The following is an 8490-nucleotide window of genomic DNA, read 5'->3' as shown; positions in this document are numbered from 1 at the left end:
TTCCTTCCTTCCTTCCTTCCTTCCTTCCTTCCTTCCTTCCTTCCTTCCTTCCTTCCTTCCTTTTCCTCACTCTTGTCGTCCAGGCTGGAGTGCAATGGTGTGATCTCAGCTCACTGCAACCTCCACCTCCCGGGTTCAAGCAATTGTTCTGCCTCAACCTCCTGAGTCACTAGGATTATAAGCGCATGCCACCATGCCTGACTAATTTTTTTGTATCTTTAGTAGAGACAGGGTTTCACCATGTTGGCTGGGCTGGTCTTGAACCCTTGACCTTGTGATCCACCTGCCTTGGCCTCCCAAAGTTCTGGGATTACAGTCGTGAGCCACTGTGCCCAACCACAATGAGATATTTTATGAATTGTGCTTTTGGTGTTGTATCTAAAATGTCATCACCATGTCCTCACCATGTCCAAGTTCATAAAAGTTTTCTACTATGTTAGCTTCTAGAAGTTTTATAGTTTTGCATTTTATATTTAGGTCTGTGATATTTTTTGAGTTAATTTTTGTGAAGGCTATAAGATCTGTGTCTAAATTCACTTTTGTTTTTTTGCATGTGGATGTCCATTTTTTCCATCACCATTTGTCAAAAAGCCTATATTTGTTCCATTGTATTGCCTTTGCCCCTTTGTTAAAGGTCAGCTGACTAAATATATGCGGGTCTACTTGGGGGCTCTCTATGCTGTTCCGCTGTTCTATTTGTTTATTCTTTCTCTGATACCACACTGTCTTGACTATTGCAGCATTAGAGTAAGTCTTGAAGTTGGGTAGTGTCAGTCCTCCAACTTTGTTCTTCTTTAAGATTCTGTTGGTCATTCTGGGTTTTTGGCTTCTCCGTGTAATGTGACAGTTTCCCTATTATGGCCAGGTTACTTAAGGGTGTATGTCTGTTGCCTGAATCCTGAAGACCAGGTGATAAGCCAAGGCCATGGTGCCCAGCTGAGGAGCAGGTATGTCTGAGAACCCAAACATCTTGGAGAGTGTTTGAGAGCCTACCAAGGAAAATAGTCCCATCCCACATACACAGTAGGAAAAGAGTCAGAAAATTAACTTAAAAGCAGCTTATGGATGGGAGTTCAGCACGAATCTCTGAAGCTGCCCTGCTGCCATCCAGGAGTGCCTCACATGTAAGTCTTGATAAACTCATCTACTCACCAAACTGGACTTTTCCAACCCATTCTTTGGTCTCTTGGCTCTCTACCAGTTTAGGGGAAGGTTTTTAAAAATATGATTTCGGGTTTTCCTTATAATACTTCATATATATATATATTTGAGATGGAGATTGATTGATTGATTGATTGATTGATTGATTGATTTAGAGATGGAGTTTTGCTCTTGTCACCCAGGCTGGAGTGCAATGGCACAATCTCTGCTCACTGCAACCTCTGCCTCCTAGGTTGAAGCGATTCTCCTGCCTCAGCCTCTTGAGTAGCTGGAATTACAGGTGCCTGTCACCAAGCCCAGCTAATTTTTGTATTTTCAGTAGAGACAGGATTTTGCCATGTTGGCCAGTCTAGTCTTGAACTCCTGACCTCAGGTGATCCACCTGCCTTGGCCTCCCAAAGTGCTGGGATTACAGGTGTGAGCCACTGCACCTGGCCTCATATAAATTTTAGAATTAGTTTGTTGATATGCACAAAATAACTTGCTGGGATTTTGATTGGTATTGCATGGAATTTATAGATCTACTTGGAAAGAATTAAAATCTTGGCAATATTGAGTCTTCCTATCCATGAACATGGAATATCTTTCCGTCAATTTAGTTGTTTTGTTTTCTTTTGCTTTGTTTGTTTTGAGCCAGGGTCTGGTTCTGTCACCCAGGCTGCAGTGCACTGGTGCAGACTTGGCTTACTGTAATCTCTGCCTCCCAGGCTCAAGTCAACCTCCCACCTCAGCCTCCCAAGTAGCTGAGGCTGTAGGCATATGCCATCATGCCCAGCTAATTTTTGTATTTTTTGTAGAGATGGGGTTTTGCCATGTTGCCCAGGCTGCTCTTGAACTCCTGAGCTCAAGCCTGCCCATCTTAGCCTACCAAAGTGATGGGATTAGAGTCATGAACCACCTTGCCTGGCCTCCATTAATTTAGTTATTTTAAAAATTAATGTTTTCAGCGTTTTGCAGTTTTCCTCAAGTAGATTATATATCCTTGACATCCTTGCCTTGCTCCTGATGTTAGTGGGAAAGTTTCTGGCTTCTTATTAAGTAGAATGTCAGCTGTAGGTTTTTTTGGTAGATGTTCTTTACTGGTAGAGGTAGTTTCTCCTCTATTCCTACTTTTCTGAGAGTTTTTACCAAAGATTTTATCAAAGTATTTTACCAAAATATTTCATTTTGGGGGTGCTAATGTAAATAGGTGTTGGATTTTGCCAAATATGTTTTCTGCATCTGTCAATATGGTTGTGTGGTTTTTCTTCTTTAGCCTGTTGATTAAGTGGATTATATTAATTGATTTTTGAATGTTGAACTAGCCTTACATACCTGAGATAAATCCCATTTGGTCTTGGTGTATAATTCTTATTATACATTGCTGGATTCAGTCTGCTAACAATTTGTTGAGGATTTTTGCATCTATGTTCATAAGAGATATTGGTATGTAGTTTTCTTTCTTAAAATGTCTGGTTTTGCTATCAGAGTAATTTTGGCCTCAAAGAATGAGTTAGGAAATACTCCTGCTGATTGTATTTTCTGAGAGAGATTTTAGAGAATTTATGCAATTTCTTCCTTAAGTGTTTGGTAGAATTCATCAGTGAACCCATCTTGGCTATTACATTTTATTAATTTATTTTTAATTCATTTTGACTAATATCATTGCTACCAACTTTGTTTAATAGTAATAGTCCCTTATAACTGTATAAAGTAATAGTACTTTATAACTCATTATCAGAGTGGGCAAAACAGGTTACATGATTTGTGGGGCCTGGTGCAAAATGAAAATGGGGCCCTTTGTTTAAAAAATATTAAGAATTTTGAGATGGCAATAATAGAGAATTACATCAAATGTAGGGCCCTTCTAAGCATGGGCCCTGCATATCTATAAAAGTCAAATGCCTTGAAGCCAACCCTGACTGTAGGGTCCAGAAAGTGAAGCCTAACAGGGATGGGAAGTCCTTTTGAACTTAGGAAGGAACTAGCATTTATTGAGCATTTACTGTGCCTGGCACATTGTCATAATAGGTGTTTAATGAGTATTTATTAAATAAATTCCAGTGAATTCTCACAACCACTCTATGAGGTGCATACTATTTCCCCAATTTTACTGATCTAGCATCTGAGGCTTGGAGAGGTAAGGAAATGTGCCTAAAGCACAATGCTAGGTACCAGCAGAGTGACAATTCAAATCAGAATTTTCTGAGTTTTAAGGCCATACCCAGGCCAAGGCAACATGCTGAAGATTGTGCCTGCAAAAGCTCAGGGGAACTTCTGCCTGTGGAAGATTCACGGAGAGCGGTGATACATCTGAAAGCTTTGGGACTAATATGGAGGTAGGTGCTGTAGGGGGATGGAAAAACCAAAGCAGGTCAGTTAAGTGGTGGAGGAAGGTGCTTACAGGTGTAGTGGAGGAAAATAGTAATCAATCTGGAAGCCACAGGACACGCTCTATTATCTGCCGTCGCCTCCAATTTCTTCTTGGAAGAGGTGAATTGTATATTCTCTACTCATAAAGCCTCCCACCATTACAGTCTCTATCCGACCTGCCTCCAGACAACCAATCTGCCCTGACATAATGTCTCCCCAAAGCAGAAATGTTCTTGGATCTAGCTCTCTAGAGGAAAGTGCTTTCGGCCTTACATCTCAAAAAGGTTGGGTTTCTTTACCCTGTCCCAAGCTCCATTCCTTTTTCCCACCCTTGGAATGGAGAACTGTTGCAACTCAAATAGAAAGGCCTTTGGTGGGGATGGTTTTGCCCTCCCTCACCTCTAGGTCTGAGTTCAGTCTTCCTGTCATATATTTCTACATCACTGTGGGATTTTCCTCCACATGGGTCACATGGTGCTTAATTTCCCTGTTTACTTGTCTGTGTTCCTAGCTGGCCTGAAGCCAGCATGACATCAGGGATTTTACGTTTTGTTCAATGTCATATTCTCAGCACATAGTCATGCCTGGCACACAGGATGCACTAATAAATGTTTGTTGGATACTGAATGAATGGGGCAAGGGACTCTCCAAAGGCTTCCCCAGCCTCATAGTCATCACTGTAGTGATTGTAGGTTCAGAACCCTGATTTCTCGGCAGGTGGCCAGCAGATCATACCTCAGATTTGGTCACATGTTAGCTGAACTCCTAGAAGCTGATGAAAATGTATGGATTTATCAAAAATATAACTTCCAAGGAGACCAGGCACAGAGATCTTCCAGTCCAAAACATTTTCTCTCCGTATATAGTTTATATACTTGGTTGGAAAATTTTGTGTAAGACATGGAGCTTTCCATAAAGAAGTCAACATTAAGAAGTCTGAACATTTATCTCCACAATTGGATAAAACTCCCAGTAGGCTGTCATTTCCTGGAGGTAGGACATTGTTCACCAAACAGAGGTACCTAAGGCATTGTTTAATTTTGCATTTCTGACTCTTTTCCTCTCTCTCTCTGTCTCTATTTTTTAATGTGTCACCAACCTCCCTTCTGTTAACTCTTCTTTCGCATTTTTTTTTTTTTTTTTTTTAGATGAAGTCTTGCTCTGTTGCCCAGGCTGGGATGCAGTGGCATGATCTTGGCTCACTGCAACCTCTGCCTCCCGTGTTCAAGTGATTCTCCTGTCTCAGTCTCCCAAGTCGCTGGGATTACAGGAGCATGGCACCGCGCTTGGCTATGTTTTGTAATTTTACTAGAAACAGGGTTTAATCATGTTGGCCAGGTTGGTCTCAAACTCCTGACCTTGGGTGATCTGTCCACCTCGGCATGCCAAATTGCTGAGATTACAGGCGTGAACCACCGTGTCCAATCTCTTTCACTTTTTATTCTTAAATAATTTTAGAGTTATGGAAAGTTGCAAGAATAGTAGAGAGAATTGATGTGTGTTTTTCAGTTTCCCCTAATGCCAAGTCTTTACATAACCATAGGTCAATGTTTTTTAGAAATAGAGACGGGGTCTCACTATATTGCTGAGGCTGGTCTTGAACTCCTGGGCTCAAGAGATCCTTCCACCTTGGCCTCCTAAAGTGCTCGGATTAATTACAGGCATGAACCACTGCACTCACTATTTAATTAGTCCCCTGTTGATGGATGTTTAGTTAGCTTTCCATTGTTTTGTCTCTCAATGACGTGGGAATGCATTATGTCACCATAAAGGTGCAAGTATTTATTGTAGGGTAAGTTCCTGGAGGTGAAAATGCAGCCAGAGGGCATGTGCCGTAGTAATTCCCACAGATGTTAATGCCATCTCCTTATTGAAGCTTTACTAATCTGCACTCTCATCAGTAATACAAGAGGAAAGCCTTTTCCCCTTATTAACATAATGCACCATCAGATGATTTGCTCCTTGCCAACCTAATCAGTGAAAAATAATATCTCAATGTAGTACATTTAAGTAATTTTTATTGACATATAACATAAAGAAATAGGGACCAGCCGGGCACGGTGGCTCACGCCTATAATCCCAGGACTTTGGGAGGCTGAGGCGGGCAGATCACGAGGTCAGGAGATCGAGACCATCCTGGCTAACACAGTGAAACCCCGTCTTTACTAAAAACACAAAAAATTAGCTGGGCGTGGTGTCGGGTGCCTGGAGTCCCAGCTACTCGGGAGGCTGAGGCAGGAGAATGGCATGAGCCTGGGGAGGCGGAGCTTGCCGTGAGCTGAAATCATGCCATTGCACTCCAGCTGGGCGACAGAGTGAGACTCCATCTCAAAAAAAAAAAAAAAAAAAAAAAAAAGAAAGAAATATGGACCAAAAAAACCCCCAAAAAACAACAAAAAAAGAGAAATATGGACCAACAAGTGTATGGCTCCATTCATTTCCACAAAGTGAATTAATCTATAACAGCACCCAGATCAAGAAATAGAATTTACCTAGCCTGGCATGGTGGCGGGAGCCTGTAATCCCAGCTACTCAGGAGGCTGAGGCAGGAGAATCGCTTAAACCCGGGAGGCAGAGGTTGCAGTGAGGTGAGATCGTGCCATTGCACTCCAGCCTGGGCAACAAGAGCAAAACTCCGTCCCAAAAAAAAAAAAAAAAGAAGAAGAAGAAGAAATAGAATTTACCAGCACCCAGAAGTCTTCCCTTATCCTCCCACTCTCTGGCCCTCAAAATAACCACTCACCTAACCTTTAACACCTTCAATTATTTTGGCTAAAATTCCAAACTTCATGTGAATATAATCATCCATGTGTCCTCTTCTTTCACTCAATATCTCCGTGAGTTTTATTTTACAATTAAGTTTATTATGAGTGCAATTGAATATCATGTCATATGTTTTATTTTATTTTATTTTTTATTTTAAAATTATTTTTATTTTTATTTTTATTTATGTATTTTTTATTATACTTTTAAGTTCTAGGGTACATGTGCATAACGCGCAGGTTTGTTACAGATGTGTACTTGTGCCATGTTGCTGTCATATGTTTTAAAAGCCATATCTTTTTTGAGAGACAGGGTCTCGCTTTGTCCCCCAAGCTGGAGTACAGTGGTGAGATCACAGCTCACTGTGACTCATAGCCTCAAACTCCTGAGTTCAAGACATTCTCCTGCCTCAGCCTCCTGGGTAGCGGGGACTCCAGGCATGTGTCACTATGGTTTTTGTTGTTGTTATTATTTTACAGAGATGGGGTCTCACCGTATTGCCCAGGTTGTTCTCAAACTTCTGGGCTCAAGGGATCCTCTCATCTAGGCCTCCCACTGTGCTGGGATTATAGGCATGAGCCACCACACTCAGCCAAGAGCCATTTTCCTAAATTCTCTTTTCTGTGAACTCTCTATTCATATCCTTTGGCCATATTTCTCTTGGGCTGGTAGTCTATATTCTTATTGATTTATAGGAGATCTTTGTATATTAGGAAATTCATCTTTTGTCTGTGATATAAGTTGTGAATATTTTTTCCTAGTTTATCATTTGCCTTTACTCATGGTGGTTTTTGCCACATTAAAAAAAATTCCTAGGTGGTTGAATGTATTAGTTGTTCGGGGTTTTTGAGGTTTGTGTCATATTTAGTAAGGCTTTTCCTATGCCAAGATTATTTTTTAACTACCTATAATTTACCTAGTTTTTGGTTTACATTTACATCTTCAAACCAATTGGTTGTCTTTCATTTCTTTCTTTTATCCTCTAGGAAAACCAGAAAAGATGACTGTTTTTCATTTCTAAGTAAATTGTAATTTTATTTTTAAATTTTCTCCTAACCTAATAGTTATTTAGGAGAATATTTTATTTTTCTAAGCAGATGATAATTTGGTTATCCTTTTAAAAACAATAACTAATCTTAAATATTATTTCGGCTGGGCGCGGTGGCTCAAGCCGTTAATCCCAGCACTTTGGGAGGCCAAGGCAGGTAGATCACGAGGTCAGGAGATCAAGACCATCCCAGCAAACACGGTGAAATCCCGCCTCTACTAAAACTACAAAAAATTAGCTGAGCATGGTGGCAGGCACCTGTAGTCTTAGCTACTTGGGAGGCTGAGGCAGGAGAATCTCTTGGACCTGGGAGGTGGAGGTTGTGGAGAGCTGAGCTGGTGCCACTGCACTATAGCCTGGGTGACAGAGTAAGACTCTGTCTCAAAAAAAAAAAAAAAAAAAAATTATTTCACTGTGTTCAGAGATTGCAGCTCTTTATGACTTTTGATTTTTATAATTTATCCAGTTTTTGTTTGTAGCCGATGGCAGAATCAACTTTTTGAGAGTGTTCTCTGTATGCTGTTTGTGTGTATGCACGTAGTTTTATTGGATTTATGTGTGTTTTTGTGTGTTTATGTCATTGCCCATTCAGGCTGCTATTATTTAAAAATACCATAAACTAGGTAGCTTAAAAACAACAGAAATCTATTTCTCATAGTTCTGGAGCCTGGAAGTCCAAGATCAAGGTGCTGACAAATTCAGAGTCTGGTGAAGGCCCTCTTCCCAGTGAGTAGATGGTGCCTTCTCACTGTGTCCTTATATGGTGGAAGGGGCAAAGGGGCTTTCTGGGGCCTCTTTTTAAGAACATCAGTCCCAGTAATGAGTGCTTTGCCTTCCAAAAGACTTCACCTTCCTGAGGCAGGAGAATGGCGTGAACCTGGGGGGTGGAGTGGTTTGTCTGTCCTATGACTGTTCAACTCTTTCCAGCCTGGGCGACAGAGCGAGACTCCGTCTCAAAAAAAAAAAAAAAAAAAAAAAAGACTTCACCTCCTAATATTGTCACATTGGGGGTTGGAGTTTCAACATGCAAATTTGGTGCAAACATTCAGACTACAGCAATATATATGTATATGTGTGTTTCTATATGTATATATTGTGTGTATACATATACATATGTATATGTACATATATAATGCGATTGCAATATATATTCGTATATGATTAAG

Source organism: Mandrillus leucophaeus, unplaced genomic scaffold (genome assembly GCF_000951045.1).
Source record: "Mandrillus leucophaeus isolate KB7577 unplaced genomic scaffold, Mleu.le_1.0 Scaffold297, whole genome shotgun sequence".
NCBI classification, from domain to species: domain Eukaryota; kingdom Metazoa; phylum Chordata; class Mammalia; order Primates; family Cercopithecidae; genus Mandrillus; species Mandrillus leucophaeus.
The sequence above is the reverse complement of the archived record's forward strand: the minus strand, read 5'-3'. Positions refer to the sequence as shown.